This window comes from Callithrix jacchus, chromosome 12, assembly GCF_049354715.1.
Source record: "Callithrix jacchus isolate 240 chromosome 12, calJac240_pri, whole genome shotgun sequence".
NCBI lineage: Eukaryota > Metazoa > Chordata > Mammalia > Primates > Cebidae > Callithrix > Callithrix jacchus.
The window spans coordinates 34,907,666-34,928,090 of NC_133513.1; the positions used below are offsets into that span (position 1 = coordinate 34,907,666).

Consider the following 20,425-nt stretch of genomic DNA (forward strand, 5'->3'; position numbering starts at 1 on the left):
ACCAGCCATGCATTGCACTCTATGGAAACTTTAACTAAGATCCAGAAATAGTGAGGGATTACACACCATTTCTGTAGAGGTCATCTATTTTCCTACTTGTCTGTTCCCCATTTTTATTTTCATCTACCATCATCTTTTTTCAAATATCTGTGTTTCTCTCTCTCCTATCTCCTTATTACACTGAAAGAATGTGCAATTTTTAAAAGGTGCTACAAGAAAAAGTTTTAAAACATACAGATATCCCTGTTGAGATCCATTTTTGTCCAGTTAAGGAAACTTTTTAAATGATGAGGTCTATGATGGCACATGCACACACAAGTAAGCATTTCACAAGATGGATTGCCTTTTTTTGACGTTAGAGAATTATACAAATCCAGCAGTGTTAAAAGTAATGAATGTATGTATGTGGAGTTCTTACAATCCGTGTTCCTGTTGTTTAGTACCTAGGATTAGAAACTTACCAAAGCCATCTAGGCCCGGGTCGTCCTTGCCTCCACATGCGTTTGCAGCCCCCTCTGTGATGCCGCCTCTGACATGCAGTGTGCCCCACGATCTGTGCTCACCTGTTGCCGCCCTCTTCTCTGCGTGTCCACCTCACCTTCAGTTCCTGCAGCAAGTGCCTGGGCCATGCGCCTGGTGCTTCTGGCTGCTCAGCATGCCTGCCACGTCCGAAGGGTGGTCCCTTCTCCTGTGGCCTTGGGGCTGAGGCTGTGGCTGTGCACCAAATGAGACAAAGCTTTTGTTGACTTCCTGAATGATGAAATTAAGGAGGAAAGAAAAATCCAGAAGAATAAGACCCTCTCTACACTATCTGAAGGGTGGGAGCTGGAATTGAATGGGACAGAAGCTAAATTAGTGTGGACAGTTGCCGCGGAAAAGATTACTGTCACTTTCACCATTAACAGCATTCCACCAAAACTTGATGGGGAGGAGGAACTCTCGCAAGAACAGGAGCTTGAAGAACAGGAGCCTAAATTGACATCAACTCTCAATTTTGTGGTTGAAGTTATAGAGGATCATGGCAAGAAGGACCCTGTGCTGGACTGTCACTATCCAGAGGATGAGGTTGGACAAGAAAAGAAGGCTGAGAGTGACATTTTCTCTATCAAGGAAGTTAGCTTTCAGTCCACTGGCAAGTCTGAATGGAAGGATGCTAAAAATACACTCAGCACAGATTCCCTGGACTGGGCTTTATACGACTATCTAATGACTTTTCTTGTGGACCAAGAGGCAGGCAACACTTTTGCAGTGAGTTGGTGGAGCTCAGCACAGCCCTGAAGCACCAGGGGTACATTGCTTTTCTTGAAGACCTCAAAAGATTTGTCAAGAGCCAGCAAAGCAGAGACACGCTGAAAGCTGTAGTTTTATGGCAAGCATTAGCCACTGAACGAATCCTACTCTGAAGCCAGAAACATGTGCTTTGAAATGATTATTATCCTAATATCATGGGGAAAATTAGCAAATTTAAATAATTTCTCTTGTACTCTCATTTATTACCAATTGTTTTCTCTGTGCAAATCTATTATTTCTACATTTTTGTTTAACATAATAGAAAATCAAAATTGATTTATCTCCTCTAAAAAAATCAAAGCAAAAAGTTTGAAAAATTTCTGAGCTAAGTAAGTCTCTATTTCAAGCAATGAGAAAAAGAAGAGCTGGCTGGGTGTGGTGGCTCACGCCTGTAATCCAAGCACTTTGGAGGCCAAGGTGGGTGGATCACCTGAGGTCGTTAGTTCAAGACCAGGCTGACCAGCATGACGAAACCCCATCTTTATTAAAAAAAGAAAAGAAAAAAGAGAGAGCGAGAAAAAAAAAGAAGAGCAAAGTACATGTATAAAAGTTGGGAAAAAGGACTTCTGCTGGCCGCCAAGGTGGAGCAACACGGACAAGACTTACCTGCTGCTTGAAACAATAGACCTGGACAAAATACATGCAATAACAGTTTTGAAAACAATGAACATCAGAAAATGAAGGACAATGATTACAAATGAGGTGAGCCTGTTAGCAGAGGCAACTCTGGTCAGTTCTGCAGCAACCTCAATTCTAGCCTTCTAAGAAGAAAGAATTTAACTGAAGGGCCTAAGGCAGAGGAGGAAACCGAGACAAGTTTTAGAGCAGGAGTGGAAGGAAGTCATGTACACTTGGAAGAAAGCCAGGTGGGCAACTTGAGAGATGAAGTGCACCATTCAACCTTTGGCTTGGGGTTTTATACACTGGCATGCTTCTGGGGAGTTGTATCCCTTCTCCCTGATTCTGCCATTTTGCCTTACTTGCCATGCTTGAGCCCACTTGCCCAACTCCTGAGGTCTTATCAGGAAGCTGCTGATCACCAGCTTCAAGTGTTTCTATCTATTGGGAGACTGCCTTTCCCTTGTGTCCACTGAGACAAATTGTTACGTTATTTTTATCTTTTTTTGTTTGTTTGTTTCTGGTTTTGTTTTTGTTTTTGAGACAGAGTCTCACTCTGTCACCTAGGCTGGAGTGCAGTGGTGCTATCTCAGCTCACTGCAAACTCCATCTCCTGGGTTCAAGTAATTCTCCTTTCTCAGCCTCCCATGTAGCTGAAATTACAGGTGTGCACGAACATGCCCAGCTAATGTTTGTATTTTAAGCAGAGATGGGGTTTCACCATGTTGGCCAGGTTGGTCTTGAACTCCTAACCTCAGTTGATCCATCTATCTCAGCCTCCCATAGAGCTGTAATTACAGGTGTGATCAATCAAACCTGGCATAATTGTTACTTCAGAGAGACAGTCTAACAATGGTCTGACCATCACCTGATGATTGTCTGACATTCCTGTGGGTGGAGAGTATCTATGGGCACCTGGGACCTACTCTCATGTCTGCCTGACTACCTACTGTAACAATTCCTAGGAATTTCCAAGTTCAGTGCCTTAACCTATTTTCCAGACAACTGCTCAGGAAGTGGAACCCAGGCAGAGCCTAGAAGACTACCCAAGTTGAGGAGACAGAGCTGAGAGTCCACAGAGACCAGCATAGCTAGGTTTACAAGACAGAGAATGAGAGAGGGGACAGCTTCTGACAGAGAGAAGACTAGAGATTGGCAGAGGGTCCTCTCAGCATCTTCAGCAGAATATCAGTCACTGCATATGTGTGAGGACTCTACTTGAGTCTGGGAAAGATCCATCAGAAAGGATTGCAGGGAATGACGCTGGGCACTCACATAGGGTGGGTAACAGTGGCTGATCTCACCAGCCAAAGTAGAAATGCTCCTAACTCACAGGTTATTGGATAGAGAACTCAACAAATCATGAAAACAAGACCTGAAAGGATCAAACTGTTTCTGAGAAAATAAAATATTTTATATAACCAAAGCAAGCTACAGGTTCAGTGCAATCCCTATCAAAATAGCAGTGATAACTGGGGGCAGTGGCTCACACCTGTAATCCCAGCACTTTGGGAGGCCAAGGTGGGATAATCTCTTGAGGTCAAGAGTTCAAGACCAACCAGGGCAATATAATGAGACCTTTATTCTATAAAATAAATAAATAAATAAAAAGCTGGGTGTGGTGGTCCATAACTGTGGTCCCAGCTACTTGAGAGGCTGTTACAGAACTATCACTTGAGCCCAGGAGATGGAGGCTGCGGTGAGCCATGACCATGACAGTGCACCCCAGCTTGGGCAACAGACTCTGTCTCAAAAAACATAAAACACCAATGAGTCCAGATACAATGGCTCATGCCTGTAATCCCAGCATTTTGGGAGGTTGAGGTGCGTGGGTCATTTGGGGCCAGGAGTTTGAGACTAGGCTGGCCATCATGGTTAAACCCCATCTCTAATAAAAATATAAAATTTATCTGGGTGTTGTGGCACATCTCTGTAATCCCAGCTACTCAGAGGCTGAGGCACAGGAATCACTTTGACACAGGAGGCAGAGGTTGTAGTGAGTCAACATTGTGCCACTGCACTCCAGTCTGGGTGACAGAGTGAGATCTGTCTTTAAAAATAAAATACCAATTACATGCTTCACAGAAATAGAAAAACAATCCTAAAATTTATGTGAAATCACAGAATACCCAGAATATGCAGTCTGTCCCTGGATCTAAGAAACAAAAAAAAAAAAAAAAAAAAAAAAAAAAGGAGAGAGAGAGCAACTTCTAAAATCCAAGAAATCTTTAGTAAAAAGAATAAAGCTAGAGGTGCCACACTAAACCACTTCAAAATTTATCATAAAGCTATAGTAAGAGAAAAAGCGTGGTACTGATATATAAACAGACACATAGGCCAATGCAACAGAACAGACAGCCAATAAATACATCTATGTATTTATAGCCAACTGATTTTCTGCAAAGATGCTAAGAACACACAATAGTGAAAGGACAGTTTCTTCAAAAATTGGTGTTTGGGAAATTGGATATTCACTTGAAGAAGAATGAACTCAGGCCTGTATCTCACACCATATACAAAAGTCAACTCAAGATGGATTAAAGACTTTCATGAATGTTCTGAAACTATGAAATGACTGGAAGAAAACATAGGGAATAATCTTCATGACACTGGTCTGGACACTGATTTTTGTGGATAGGCTCTTTAAGGCAGAGGAAACAAAAGCAAAAATAAAATGAGATGACATGAAACTAAAAAGCATCTGCACAACAATGGACACACTTCACAGAGTGAAGAGGCAACCTACAGAATGGGAGAAAATATTTGCAATCCAACCATTGCTGAGGAGTTACTATCCCAAATACATAGAAAACTCAACTCAATAGAAAATCCAATTTAAAAATGGGGTGAAATGCAGTGGCTCTTGCCTATAATCTTAGCACTTTGGGAGGTAGAGGCAGGAGGACTGCTTGAGCTGAGGAGTTCAAGACCAGTCTGGGCAACATGATGAAATTCTGTCTCTACAAAACAATACAAAAAATTAGCCAGGCATGGTGGTTCATCTCTGAAGTCCCAACTACTTGGAAGGCTGCCATGGAAGGGTTGCTTGAGCCCAGGATGTTAAGGCTACAGTGAGCTATGGTGTAATTGTGCCACTGGCATTCCAGCCTGGGTAACAGAGTGAAATCTTATATCAAATAGGAGAGGGGCAAAGAAACTGAATAGACATAGCTCAAAAGAAGACACGTGAATGGCCAGTAGGTATATGAGAAAAATGCTCAAAATCGCTAATCATCAGTGAAATACAAATCAAAACCACAATGAGATACCACCTCAAACCTGGTGGAATAACTATTATCAGAAAGACAAACGATAACAAGTGTTGCTGAAGATGTGGTAAAAAGAAAACCCTTGCAGGCTGTTGGTGGGAATGTAAATTAGCTTAGAAATTATACAAGAGCATATGGAGGGTCCTAAAAAAGTTAGCAATAGGACAACAATATGGCCCAGCAATCCCACTACTGGGTATATATCCAAAGTATATAAAATCAATATATTGAAGAGATATCTGCACTCCCATGTTTATTATCGCATTATTCACAATAGCCAAAAAAGTGACAAATCCAAGAACAAAAGTTCCAGGTGACTTAAAATAATATAAAAATATTCTGCAACCAATAAGGATAAATACATAATATCTGACATCCAACCAAAGGTTACCAGAAATGCCTTTGCAGGGAAAAAAAGACCCATAATAAGGAGAATAACCAATCAATGAAAACTGACTTAGAACTGACAAGGATGTTAGAATTAGCAGTGAAGGACATTAACACTGTTATTATAACTTTACATGTAATATTGTGATAGAAGAAGAAGTATAAATGTGGTCTTTGTTCCTGGTTTCTGGCACAAAATTCTTGTAATTTCCTGAATAATGAGGTGAGAGGATCATCCTGTTATTCATAATATGCCTCTCAAACACTTGTGAGATTATGCTAATGAGGTCACTCTCAGTGGGCCCCTAGGTAACTTCAGATGAGAGCTGTTAGCCCCATCATGGGCCTCTGGAAAGGGGAGAGGGTCTGGAGATTGAGATAATCATCAGTCTCCAGCAAAGCCTTTATCAGTCATGCTTACATAATGAAAATTTCATTAAAAAACCCTGAATGAAAGGATGGAAGGGCTTCTGGACTGGTATGGAAGTCCATACTTCCATACTAGGAGTTTACTGGTCTGCTGGTAGGGTACCCATTTGTATCTAGTCCTATAAATCTCTTCCATTTATCCATCCCTGAGTTGCGAGTTGCAGCCTTTGTAATAAACTGATAATGATAAATAAAGTGTCTTCCTGAGTTCCGTGACCCATTCTAACAAATTATCAAACGTGAGGAAGGTGTTTTGGAAACCATTGATTTATACATTATCAGTCACAATTGTGGAAGGTCTGGGGTTTTCAATTGGTGTCTGAAGTGCAGGCAATTTTATGGGACCAAGCCCTTAACTTGTGGGCTCTGACACCAATGCCAGGTAGTTAGTATCAGAATTGAATTGTTGGACACCCAGTTGGTGTCTGGAGAGTTGGAGAACTGGTTGTTGATGTGAAAAAAACCCCACATGTTTGATGTCAGAAGTGTTCTGAGGAAAAAGTTCAGAGTATGCTATAAGTTAAAAAGCTAGAGACTTGAACATTTGACTCAAGATGGCGTGGTGAGAACAACTCAGGATTGAAGCTCTCAGTGAACGCGCAGAGGCTGAGTCAGGGCCGCATTTCCAGACAGATCTTTGTTGCCCACAGAACGGGGAAATTCCCAGGTATAGAAGAGACGTGGGACACCAGGCAGAGGTTTTGGCTGGTGCAGCCAGCAGCCGGTGCAGCTGGCGGCTGGCGCTGTAGTGCAGTGGTGCTCCACAGCACTCCACACAAAGCGTACTGGTCCGGGTGCCCTGTTGAACCGGCAATCTGAGACTTGAGAGGGCAGATTGGCATATCTATCTGACTGAACAGGACTTGGACAGTGAGCCAGGCCAGGAGATTCCAGGGAAACGGCTTCTGGGGTAGCGCAGTGGGACAAACAAAATGGCGATTCCAAACACTCTGGGTGGAGAGTTTCACTGCGGGCACAGCTGAACCCAGGACGGTGCAGCTTGGTGGGGGAGGAGCGTCCACCATTACCGAGGCAATCCGCCCCTACTGAGGAACATGCCCATTGCTGACGCAGCCTGCCATTGCCAAGGCAACCCGCCACAACAGAGAGACTCCACTGCAGGTCATAGCCCATGGCAGCAGGGCAGAGACTGCAACAGAAGGGCAGAGATGCAGCAACAGGGTGAACCTCACACCAGCAGGGTGGAGCCTCGGCAGGCAAATAGTGACTAGACTGCCTCCTAGCTGGGCAGGACAGGGCAACAGACACTCACAAAGAAAGCCCCAAACCCCCAAGACAGAGCATCTGAGAAAAGAAGGGTTTTTTTTTTTTATGACTGCTGCTGCAGCAGAATTAAACATAGCAGCCTAACAGCCCTGAATGAAGAACAGAGCTCACAGCTCAGCAATTGAGCTCCTATAAAGTACAGACTGTCTCCTCAAGCAGCTCCCTGACCCCTCTATATCCAAAAGACTGACATTTGGCAGGCATCATTCTGGGACAAAGATAGCAGAAAAAGAAACTTGTAGCATCCCTTGCTGTTCCGCAGCTGCTATAGGTGCACCCCAGACAAGCAGGGCCTGGAGTGAACCTCAGAAGTCGTACAGTGGAGGGGCTAGACTGGTAGAAGGAAAACCAAGTAACAAAAATACTTCATCATCAACAATCTGGGCATCCACTCAGAGACCCAATCGAAAAGTCAGCAACTACTCAGACAACAGGTGGATAAATCCACAAAGATGGGAAGAAACCAGTGCAAAAAGGAGGAAAACACCCGAAACCAGAACACCTCGCCTCTTAGAAAGGACCAAAACTCCTCACCAGCAAGGGAACAAAGCTGGACGGAGAATGACTGTGACGAAATGACGGAATTAGACTTCAGAAGGTGGATAATGAGAAACTTTTGTGAGCTAAAAGAACATGTTTTAAATCAACGCAAAGAAACTAAGAACCATGAAAAAAGATTTGAAAAAAGATTCGAGGAATTGATAACAAGAATGGATAACTTAGAGAGGAATATGAATGAATTAAAGGAGCTGAAAAACACAATACGAGAACTTCGTGAAACATGCACAAGTTTCAACAGCCGAATTGACCAAGTAGAAGAAAGAATATCAGAAGTCGAAGATCAACTCAATGAAATAAAATGAGAAACCAAGATCAGAGAAAAAAGTGCAAAAACGAATGAACAAAGTCTCCAAGAAATGTGGGACTATGTGAAGAGACCTAACCTACGTTTGATAGGCATACCAGAATGTGACGAAGAGACTGAATCCAAGCTGGCAAATACTCTTCAGGATATTATCCAGGAAAATTTCCCCAACCTAGCAAGACAGGCCAACACTCAAATCCAGGAAATACAGAGAACACCACAAACATACTCTGCAAGAAGAGCAACCTCAAGACACATAATCATCAGATTCACCAGGGTTGAAATGAAGGAGAAAATGCTAAAGGCAGCCAGAGAGAAAGGTCGGGTCACCCACAAAGGGAAGCCCATCAGACTCACAGCAGATCTCTCAGCAGAAACTCTATAAGCCAGAAGAGAGTGGGGGCCAATATTCAACATCCTTAAAGAAAAGAACTTTCAACCCAGAATTTCATATCCAGCCAAACAGAGCTTCAGAAGTGAAGGAAGAATAAAATCCTTTGCGAACAAGCAAGTACTCAGAGATTTTATCACCACCAGGCCTGCTTTACAAGAGCTCCTAAAAGAGGCACTACACATAGAAAGAAACAACCAGTACCAGCCATTCCAAAATCACACTAAATGCTAAAGAGCATCAACATAATGAAGAATCTACAACAACTAATGGGCAAAACAGCCAGCTAGCATCAAAATGGCAGTATCAAATTCACACATAACAATATTAACCCTAAATGTAAATGGACTAAATGCACCAATCAAGATACACACTGGCAAACTGGATAAAAATCCAAAACCCATCAGTGTGCTGTATTCAGGAAACCCATCTCACATGCAAGGATACACAAAGGCTCAAAATAAAGAAATGGAGGAAGATTTACCAAGCAAATGGAGAGCAAAAAAAGCAGGAGTTGCAATTCTCATCTCTGATAAAATAGACTTTAAAGCAACAAAGATCAAAAGAGACAAAGAAGGCCATTACATAGTGGTAAAAGGATCAATACAACAAGGATAGCTAACGATCCTAAACATATATGGACCCAATACAGGAGCACCCAGATACATAAGGCAAGTTCTTAATGACTTACAAAGAGACTTACACTCCCACACAATAATAGTGGGAGACTTTAACACTCCACTGTCAATATTAGACAGATCAACCAGACAGAAAATCAACAAGGATATCCAGGGCTTGAACTCAGACCTGGAGCAAGCAAACCTGATAGACATTTACAGAACTCTCCACCCCAAATCCACAGAATATACATTCTTCTCAGCACCACATCATACCTACTCTAAAATTGACCACATAATTGGAAGTAAAGCACTCCTCAGCAAATGCAAAACAACTGAAATCATAACAAACTGTCTCTCAGACCATAGTGCAATCAAGTTAGAACTCAGAATTCAGAAACCAATTCAGAAACGCACAGCTTCATGGAAACTGAACAACTGGCTCTTGAATGTTGACTGGATAAACAATGAAATGAAGGCAGAAATAAAGAAGTTCTTCGAAACCAATGAGAATGAAGGCACAACATGCCAGAACCTCTGGGACACATTTAAAGCAGTCTCTAGAGGAAAATATATAGCAATAATTGCCTATATGAGGAGAATGGAGAGATCCAAAATTGACACCCTATCATCAAAATTGAAAGAGCTAGAGGAGCAAGATCAAAAAACTCAAAACCCAGCAGAAGACAAGAAATAACTAAGATCAGAGCTGAACTGAAGGAGATAGAGACATGAAAAGCCCTTCAAAAACTCAATAAATCCAAGAGCTGGTTTTTTGAAAAGATCAACAAAATAGACAGACCACTAGCCAGATTGATTAAAAATAAAAGAGAGAACAACCAACTAGATGCAATAAAAAATGATAAAGGGGAAATCACCACAGATTCCACAGAAATTCAAACCATCATCAGAGAATATTACACACAGCTCTATACACATAAACTAGTAAACCTGGAAGAAATGGATAAATTCCTGGACACATGTGTCCTCCCACACCTGAACCAGGAGGAAGCTGAAACTATGAATAGACCAATAACAAGGTCAGAAGTCGAGGCAGCAATTACGAGCCTACCACACAAAAAAAGCCCAGGTCCAGATGGGTTCATAGCCGTATTCTACCAGACACACAAAGAGGATCTGGTACCATTCCTTCTGAAACTATTCCAGATAATCCAAAGAGAGGGAATCCTTCCCAAATCATTTTATGAGACCAATATCATCCTGATACCAAAACCCGGCAGAGACCCAACAAGAAAAGAAAACTTCAGGCCAATATCCATGATGAACAAAGATGCAAAAATATTCAATAAAATATTGGCAAGCCGATTGCAACAGCAAATCAAAAAACTTATCCATCACTATCAAGTAGGATTCATCCTGGGAATGCAAGGCTGGTTCAACATACGCAAGTCTATAAATGTAATGCACCACATAAACAGAACCAAAAACAAAAACCACATGATTATCTCAATTGACACAGAGAAGGCATTCGACAAAATTCAACAGCCATTTATGCTAAAAACCCTCAATAAGCTCGGTATAGGTGGAACATATCTCAAAGTAATAAAAGCTATTTACGGCAAACCAACAGCCAATATTATACTGAATGGGCAAAAACTGGAAGCATTCCCTTTGAAATCCAGCACTAGATAAGGATGCCCTTTTTCACCACTCCTATTCAATATAGTACTGGGCATTCTAGCCAGAGCAATCAGGCAAGAAAAAGAAATTAAGGGCAGGGCATTCAAATAGGAAAGGTGGAAGCCAAATTGTCTTTATTTGCAGACGACTTGATAGTATACCTAGAAGACCCCATCGCCTCAGTCCAAAAACCCCTGAAACTGATAAGCAACTTCAGCCAAGTCTCAGGATATAAAATCAATGTGCAAAAATCAAAGCATTCCTATACACCAAAAACAGACTTAAAGAAAGCCAAATCAAGAACGAACTGCCATTCACAATTGCTACAATATGAATAAAATACCTAGGAATACAACTCACAAGGAACGTAAGGGATCTCTTCAAGGTAAACTACAAACCACTGCTCAAGGAAATAAGAGAGGACACGAACAGATGGAGAAACATTCCATGTTCATGGTTAGGAAAAATTAATATCATGAAAATGGCTACACTGCCCAAAGTAATTTCCAGAATCAACACTATCATCATCAAGCTACAATTGACTTTCTTCACAGAACTGGAAAAAAACCACATGAACTTCATATGGAACCAAAAGAGAGCCCGCATAGCCAAGTCAATTCTAAGCAAAAAGAACACAGCGGGGGGCATCACACTACCAGATTTCAAACTATACTACAAGGCTACAGTAATCAAAACAGGATGGTACTGGTACCAAAACAGAGATATAGACCAATGGAACAAAACAGAGACACCAGCAACACAACATATCTACAACCATACAATCTTTGATAAACCTGACAAAAACAAGCAATGCGGAAAGGATTCCCTGTTTAATAAATGGTGTTGGGAAAACTGGCTAGCCATGTGCAGAAAGCAGAAACTGGACCCCTTCTTGACACCTTACACTAAAATTAACTCCAGATGGATTAAAGACTTAAACATAAGACCTGGCACCATAAAAACCCTAGAAGGAAATATAGGCAAAACTATCCAGGATATAGGAGTAGGCAAGGACTTCATGAACAAAACACCAGAAGCATTGGCAACAAAAGCCACAATAGACAAATGGGACCTAATGAAACTCCACAGCTTCTGCACGGCAAAAGAAACAGTCACTAGAGTGAATCGGCAACCAACAGAACGGGAAAAAATTTTTGCAGTTTACCCGTCTGACAAAGGGCTGATATCCAGAATTTACAAAGAACTCAAACAGATTTACAGGAAAAAAAAAACCAAACAAGCCCATTCAAAAATGGGCAAAGGATATGAACAGGAAGGGGTCCAGTTTCTGCTTTCTGCACATGGCTAGCCAGTTTTCCCAACACCATTTGTTAAACAGGGAATCCTTTCCCCATTGCTTGTTTTTGTCAGGTTTATCAAAGATTATATAGTTACAGATATGTTGTGTTGCCTCCGGTACCTCTGTTTTGTTCCATTGGTCTATACCTCTGTTTTGGTACCAGTACCATGCGGTTTTGATTACTGTAGCCTTGTAGTATAGTTTGAAATCCGGTAGTGTAATGCCTCCTGCTGTGTTCTTTTTGCTTAGAATTGACTTGGCTATGCGGGCTCTCTTTTGGTTCCATATGAAGTTCATGGTGGTTTTTTCCAGTTCTGTGAAGAAAGTCGATGGATAGCGTTGATTCTGTAAATTACTTTGGGCAGTATAGCCATTTTCACGATATTAATTCTTCCTAACCATGAACATGGAATGTTTCTCCATCTGTTTGTGTCCTCTCTGATTTTGTTGAGCAGTGGTTTGTAGTTCTCCTTGAAGAGGTCCCTTACGTTCCTTGTGAGTTGTATTACAAGGTATTTTATTCTTTTTGTAGCAATTGTGAATGGCAGTTCATTCTTGATTTGGCTTTCTTTAAGTCTGTTATTGGTGTAGATGAATGCTTGTGATTTTAGGGACATGGATGAATCTGGAGAACATCATCCTCCGCAAACTGACACAAGAACAGAAATTGAAACACCACATATTCTCACTCATAGGCGGGTGATGAAAAATGAAAACACATGGACACAGAAAGGGGAGTACTAAACACTGGGGTCTATAGGGGGGAAAGGGGGAGGGCCAGTGGGAGGAGGAGGTGGGGAGGGATAGCCTGGGGAGAAATGCCAAACGTGGGTGAAGGGGAAAAGGAAAGCGAAGCACACTTCCATGTGTGTACCTACGCAACTGTCTTGCATGCTCTGCTCATGTACCCCAAAACCTAAAATCCAATAAAAAATTTAAAAAAAAAGGATATGAACAGACACTTTATGAAAGAAGACATATATGAGGCCAACAATCATATGAAAAAATGCTCATCGTCACTGGTCATCAGAGAGATGCAAATCAAAACCACATTGAGATACCATCTCACACCAGTTAGAATGGTGATCATCAAAAAATCTGGAGACAACAGATGCTGGAGAGGCTGTGGAGGAAAAGGAACACTTTTACACTGTTGGTGAGAGTGTAAATTAGTTCAACCATGTGGAAGACAGTGTGGCGATTCCTCAAGGCCTTAGAAATAGAAATTCCATTTGATCCAGCAATCCCATTACTGGGTATATATCCAAAGGACTATAAATCGTTCTACTATAAGGACACATGCACACGAATGTTCATTGCAGCACTGTTTACAATAGCAAAGACCTGGAATCAACCCAAATGCCCATTGATGATAGACTGGATTGGGAAAATGTGGCACATATACACCATGGAATATTATGCAGCAATCAGAAATGATGAGTTCGTGTCATTTGTAGGGACATGGATGACTCTGGAGAACGTCATTCTCAGCAAACTGACACAAGAACAGAAAATGAAATACCACATATTCTCACTCATAGGCGGGTGATGAAAAATGAGAACACATGGACACAGGGAGGGGAGTACTAAACACTGGGGTCTATTGGGGGGAAAAGGGGAGGGCCAGTGGGGGCGGGGACCTGGGGAGGCATAGCCTGGGGAGAAATGCCAAATGTGGGTGAAGGGGAGAAAGGAAGCAAAACACACTGTCATGTGTGTACCTATGCAACTGTCTTGCATGTTCTGCACATGTACCCCAAAACCTAAAATGCAAAAAAAAAAATTTAAAAAAAAAAGCTAGAGAGTTTGACAATATAAAAAATACATTGAATTGAATTCATAGTACATTAGACATTGCGGAGGAAAGTGTTAGTCAACTTGAAGGCATAACAATAAAAACAACTGAAAACAAAACACAAGGGAAAAAACTCCAAAAAATTAAAAACAGCATCACCAAGTCATGGGACTTCAAGCCTAATTTATGAGTAATATGTATCCATGAAGGAAAATAAAGGAGAGACTCAGAAAAAAAAAAGGACATTTGAAAAAATACCAGCCAAAATTTTTCCATATTCAAGGAACACCAGACACCTAAAGAGCAAAGAGGCTCAAAGAACCCCAAGCACATAAAGAAAATTATACCAAGGCATATCAAAATCAAATTACTCAAAACCAGTGCTAAAGAGAAAATCTTAAAAGTGGCCAGTGGGAAAATTGGAAGATGCCAAATACACACACACAAAAAAAGAGAAGGATGACATCAGATTTCTCATCTGAAACAATGCAAACAAGAAGACTGGGAAGAAACATCCTCAAAGTACTGAAAAGAAATTTTTAAAAAACCTGACAACCTACAATTCTACACTCATGAAAATATCTTTCAAAAAACAAGGTGCATCTGGTCATGGTGGCTCACACCTGTAATTCCAGTGCTTTCGGAGGCCGAGGTTGGAAGGATTGTTTGAGCCCAGGAGTTCAAGGCTGCAGTGAGCTATGATTTTGCCACTGCACTCCAGCCTGGATGACAGAGAAAGACTCCATCTCTTAAAAACAAAAAATGATAAAAGAAAGACATTTTTAGACATACAAAAACAGAAAGAATTAATCACCAGTAAATCTGTACTACAAGATATGTTCAAGGACATCCTTCAGACAGAAAGAAGATGATGTCATATAGAATCAGAAATGAAGAGTGCTGGAAATGGTAACAGCACAGGTAAATATATATGATTATTTTTCTTATTATTTAAGTCTCTTTAAAAGCTAACTAACTGTTTAGGCCCGGTTAAGTGGTTCACACCTATAATGCCAGCACTTTGGGAAGCTGAGAAAGTCAGATCACTTGAGCCTAGCTAGGAGTTGGCAACCAGCTGGGCAATATGGCAAAACCCCATCTCCTCACAAAACACAAAAATTGGCCTGGTGTGGTGGCATGCATTTTTAGTTTCAGCTACTCAGGAGGCTGAGGTGAGGGGATCACCTGAGCCTAGAGAGATTGAGGCTTAGTGAGCCACAATTGCACCACTGCACTCCAGCCTGGTTGACAGAGTGAGACCCTCTCTCTAAGGAAAAAAGATAACTATTTAAATGAAAATAACAATGTGTTTTGGGGTTTGTAACATATGTAAAAGTATAATGCACAATACAAGAGTGTAAAGGTTGAGCAGGAATGAATGGAAGCATACTAAAGGTCTTATAATATACAGAAAGTGGCATATATCACTTGAAGGTAGACTGTGATAAATTAAAGGTAAATACTATAACCCTAAAGCATTCAGTAAAATAAAACCAACAGTTGGCTGGGTGCTGGGTGTGGTGACTCATGCCTGTAATCCCAGCAATTTGGGAGGCTGAGGCAGGAGAATCACATGAGCCCAGAAGTCTGAGACCAGCCCTGGCAATATGACAAGACACCATCTCTACACAAAATTTTTTAAAACAGCTGGACCTGGTAGTGCATGCCTGTAGTTCTAGCTACTTGGGAGGCTGAGGTGGAAGGGTCACTTGAGTGCAGGAGGTCAAGGCTGCAGTGGGCCATGATTGCACCACTGAACTCCAGCCTGGGCAACAGAGTCGGACCCTCGCTGTGGGAATGGTCCCTCAGATCAGCTGCCACCAATCAGGATTCCCTCCATCATCAGTGTGAAGGGTTGGTGGCTCCTTTATGACCAGATTCTTGTGGTAGGTGTTCCATCTTATCTGGAGTGAGGCTGGAGGGACCCTGCCTCGTGAGTGTGGTGGGGTCATGATGGGAGAAGGGGGTTGACTACAGGGGCCACCTGGACACAGCGCATTTGTCCTGTCTGCCAAGTGCATGTGTCATCTCCACAAGAGGTCTCAGTGGGACAAAATATTCTCAGAAGACACTACTGGGGGCCTGTGAGGTGGTCTGGAGAATAGCATCCATTATTTTCTGAACCAGGGTCTGGCTCTGTTGTCCAGTCTGCAGTTCAGTAAGTGGTGCAATGATGGCTCACAGCCATCTTTGCCTCCTGAGCTCAGGTCATCCTCCCACCTCAGCCTCCCGAGAGGCTGGGACTACAGACTTCTGCCACCATATCTGGCTTTTTAAAAATTTTTCTGTAGAGGTGACATTTTGCCATGTTGCCCAGACTGGTCTTGAACTTCTGGGCTTAAGCAGAGATTCTCCCACCTTGGACTTCCAAAGTGCTAGGATTACAGGCATGAGCCTCTACACCCAGCCTGCTCTGAGATTTTCGTACTTTGTGCATAATGTCGTTTCATACACAAACTAATTTATTTGTGAGGTCAATTTATGAAAGGAGGTTGCTTGGCCCAAAAGTTAGTTGATAGTGGCCAGACCCAGTGCCTCATGCCTGTAATCCCAGCACTTTGGGAGGTTGAGACAGGAGAATTGTTTTCACCCAGGATTTTGAGACCACCCTAGGTGACATAGTGAAATATGAGTTAGTAAGTTTGGTAGTTCTTGCTAAATTGCCCAGCTAGGTTGGTGGGATAGGGAACGTGTGAAGGTGGTAGATTTCCCTCTGGACACTGAAATGATTTTATTACAGAGACTATTGTAATGAAACCAGAAGTCCTCATCACTCAACTTTAAATGTTCTCTCCATTTGAAGCAGATTTCTACTGTAGTGCAATTTCCCTGGTAAATCTGTCTCTGGTGTCTTATCTAATACATAAGGCTATTTTGAGAAGCTGACCACACAGATACTTATTATTTCAAGCCCACCCAATTAAAGACAAAATCTTAACATCACCTGATACCCAGTCCACATAAAATTTCTGCTCCTGTCTCAAAAATATCCAAATTGACGGATGAATTTGAAAACAGTGTTAAGAGGGTTCATGACTTCAGCTCATCAAGTTCTTTATGATTTCTAAATCCAGGCTGCCTGGTGGGGTCTCCTGGCTCCAGACCCCAGGGAAGTGAGGGGCAGGCCTGCTGGGGTCTGACTTGCCTGCCCTGGTCCACCCTGCAGTGGTGACCATCACAAGGGGAGGGTGGAACTCCCAGTGCAGAAGGTGGACCTCATCATCAGCGAGTGGATGGTGCTCTTCTACTTGTCCATGCTCAACACCGTGCTCTATGCTGGGAATAAGTGGCTGGTGAGGCCCCCGGAAGGATGAGTGCAGCTCACATGGGCTATGGTCTAGGCAGAAGGTGAAGCCACGCTCATTCTTCCCCACAGACAGGACTTAATATGGAGGCTGGGCTACCAGGTGTCAGAAGGCCACAGCCCAAGCCAGGTGTAACAGGCACTGGATCTGGATCTGTATGCTGGCAGGGAGAGGGTGCAGTGTTGGGGGTTCATCAGGACAGGTAAACCATAGCAGGGCAATGGCCCAGGTGCTGCAGTTTCAGCAGGCCTCTCTGGGAGAGGTGACTGACAGCTGAATGGAGCACAGGAAGGAGCCACTCAGATCTCAGAAGAGAAGCATTCTGGGTGGATGGACAGCCAGGGCAGGCGTGTACTTCCTGTGTGTGGAGCCGCAGAAGGGCTAGTGTGGAAGGAGGGTCTAGAATGGCAATAAAAGTTGGATAGAGGTGAGGGGTGGAGGGGGGTGTGCAGATTTTGTAGGGCTTATGGGACCCATGCAACTTTGCTTTTCCTCTCAGGGCAGCAAGGGAGGGTCTCAGAATCCCCAGAACTTCTGAAGGACAGGAGCTGACTGAGGGGCTTCTGGGTGTCCTCTGGTGGCCCTGTGGCAAATAGACCAGAGGGTGAGTGTGAGTGCAGCTGTGACGTGATGGTGGCTCAGACCAGAGTAGGAGGCCACACTGTCAAGACTCTGGGCAATGTTGCCAGGCCCCACGCTTCATGCCCTCACCCTGCCCCTGCAGGCACCCGAGGGCCTCATCTTCCACACCAAGCCACACTGTATTTGAGGGCCATCGAGGACCAGCAGTCCAAAGTCTACAAGATCCACTGTGAGGGCAGCCCGTGGAGCCAGTGGGCCGGGCCTCAACTGAGCTGCTGCGGGCTCACTCTCCGCCCCGCCTGCCTCCCGCAAGTGGGAGAACTTGTATGGCTTCAACATGTCTTGCATCAAAGATGAGGCCATCAAGGATCCCTAGTGGACATGGTGGACCCTAAGTAGCATAAATGTGACAGAGTGGGCATGGCCAGGGGTCCCCAGGGTTGAAATCAAAGACAGACCATCCCCTGGACCTGGTGCAGGACTTTGGAGGCCAGAACATTGGCCTGAGGTCTCAGAGCCTGACCTCTCAGCCAGAGGTGGTGCTGGAGGACCTGAAAAGCCACTTTGTCTTTTAAATATCTTTGTGAGTTCTGCCTGGCACTTGGCATTGGGCTCCAGGAACGATGGTGAGTAAGGCAGGCTGGCCCTCCCCCAGGGGCATGTCCTCTGGAGGACACACCAAAGCCAACAGCTCAAAGCCTGCAGCATGTGCACTGAAAGGCACAACCCCAGGGGCAAAGGGCCAGGCCACAGGCACACAGGCCACTGCAAAACAGCATGGGGACAGGCTGGGCTCAGAGCTGCACCTGTGGTGCCAGCTACTCAGGAGGCTGAGGCAGGAGGACCACTTGAGCCTGGGAGTTCAAGGCTGCATCAAGCTGTGATCCCACCAGTGCACTGAGCCTGGGCAACAGTTTTTGTTTATTTGTTTCTCTTTTTTTTCTTTTGAAGACCTGTTTTTAAAAAAAGGAATGGTGACAGTGAGTATTTATTGAGCTGGAGCTGGGGGGTTGAGGTTTGATATGGGGAGCAGAGGAAGTTGTTCAGTGGCAGAGGCGAGGAGGCTGGAAGGGCAGGAATCCCTCCCAAGTCACCCTCCTGAGAATATGGGGAGCTGGCTCAGGGTTTTAGGTTGGCATTTGGGTCGATGTTTGAGGTCATCACATTGGTGGACTTTTCAAGAAAAGGTTGGGGAGACAGCAACACAGGGCACCTGAGTTTCAGTGAAGTCTGGCCAGATGGGGGGCAGGAGTGGGCACTGGACAGAGTTAGGGTGTAGCTGCCAGGTTTGAGTGTGGGAAAGAAGGGATCAAGGAACACAGGATTGAACCTGGGGTGGGTTGTTGGGAGTGAGACAGGCAGGATGAGAAATGGATGAGGAGTCGAAGTCAGGAACCAGTGAGTGAGGACCAGCAGAAAGGGGACGGTAAAGTAATGGGCCCTCCAGGGACTGGGGAGCTGAGGGAGGAGAAAATGAAGCATGGATGGGGCCACATCTCAGAGCTTTCCCACTTCTGTCCTGCAGGAGGGGGACATATATACCATCAAGGTGGAAGACCGGACCTTCACCTCCCTCTTCTGCCTGCAGGTGAAGTGCAGAATGACTACGTGCATGCCCTGGTGGCCTACTTTAACATCCAGTTTTAGGACTGATAGCAGGTGAGCTTCCTGGTGGGTCACATCCTCCACCAGAGATTTCAATGGAATGATCCCATTCAGTCCCCACTACAACCTCATGGGGCTCTGTTATTATCCTTGTCTTGCTGGGGTAGAAAGTCTCCATTGTGCAGTGTTGAAATCAGAATTTGCACACAAGCCACAGCCCTGAATCATTTACATCCCAGGACCCTCTTTTCCTTCTCTGACTCTGTGTCCTCACTCTTCACTCTCTCTAGGTTTCAGTATATAACCTTTGTCCTCAGGCTCTGATCCTCCTCAGGCTCTGTCTTTCCTCCTTCCTCTAGGACTCTGTCTCCCTCATTTCTGTGCTCCTCTGTCTGGGTCTCTGTCCCCTTCTCTGGGTGTCTATCGCCCTCTGCTCTCCAGTTTCTCATCATCCCATCTCTGATCTCACTGGGCTGATGCAGATGCTGCTGTGGGGGGGGGGGTCCCCTCCTCATAGGGCTCTGCCAACTTTCTCTTCCAGGAGGGCATCCTGGCCATTTCACTCATGGACTTGAGCTTGTCCTTGGAATGAGATCTTTCTCAGAAGCTGCTACAAGTCTGGACCTCATGTTCCTGCTCTCTTCGTGTGCTTTTCCAAATCTTTCTATTTCACTCAGGGATGTGGGGTGATGATTGCCCTTCCTGCTTTTGTCAAAAACACATTGTTTGAAAATTATCATACTAAAAACTTTACAAGCCTGGCGCGGTGGATCACACCTATAATCCCAGTACTTTGGGAGGCTGAGGCGGGTGGATCACGAGGTCAAGAGATGGAGACCATCCTGGTCAACAAGGTGAAACCCTGTCTCTACTAAGAATACAAAAAAAAATTAGCTGGGCATGGTGGTGCACATCTGTAGTCCCAGCTACTTGGGAGGCTGAGGCAGGAGAATTGCTTGAGCCTAGGAGGTGGAGGTTGCAGTGAGCCAAGATGTGCCATTGCCCTCCAGTCTGGGTAACAGCGAAACTCTGTCTCAAAAAAAA

At 43.8% G+C, this 20,425-nt stretch overlaps 2 pseudogenes; both read left to right on the plus strand.

Annotated features, from left to right (window-relative positions):
* Positions 1-534: 534 nt before the first annotated feature.
* LOC100415245 (complement component 1 Q subcomponent-binding protein, mitochondrial pseudogene) lies at positions 535-1,403 on the plus strand (annotated as a pseudogene).
* A 5,144-nt stretch (positions 1,404-6,547) lies between these two features.
* On the plus strand, positions 6,548-19,423 carry LOC100414891 (protein arginine N-methyltransferase 1-like; annotated as a pseudogene).
* Positions 19,424-20,425: the final 1,002 nt, after the last annotated feature.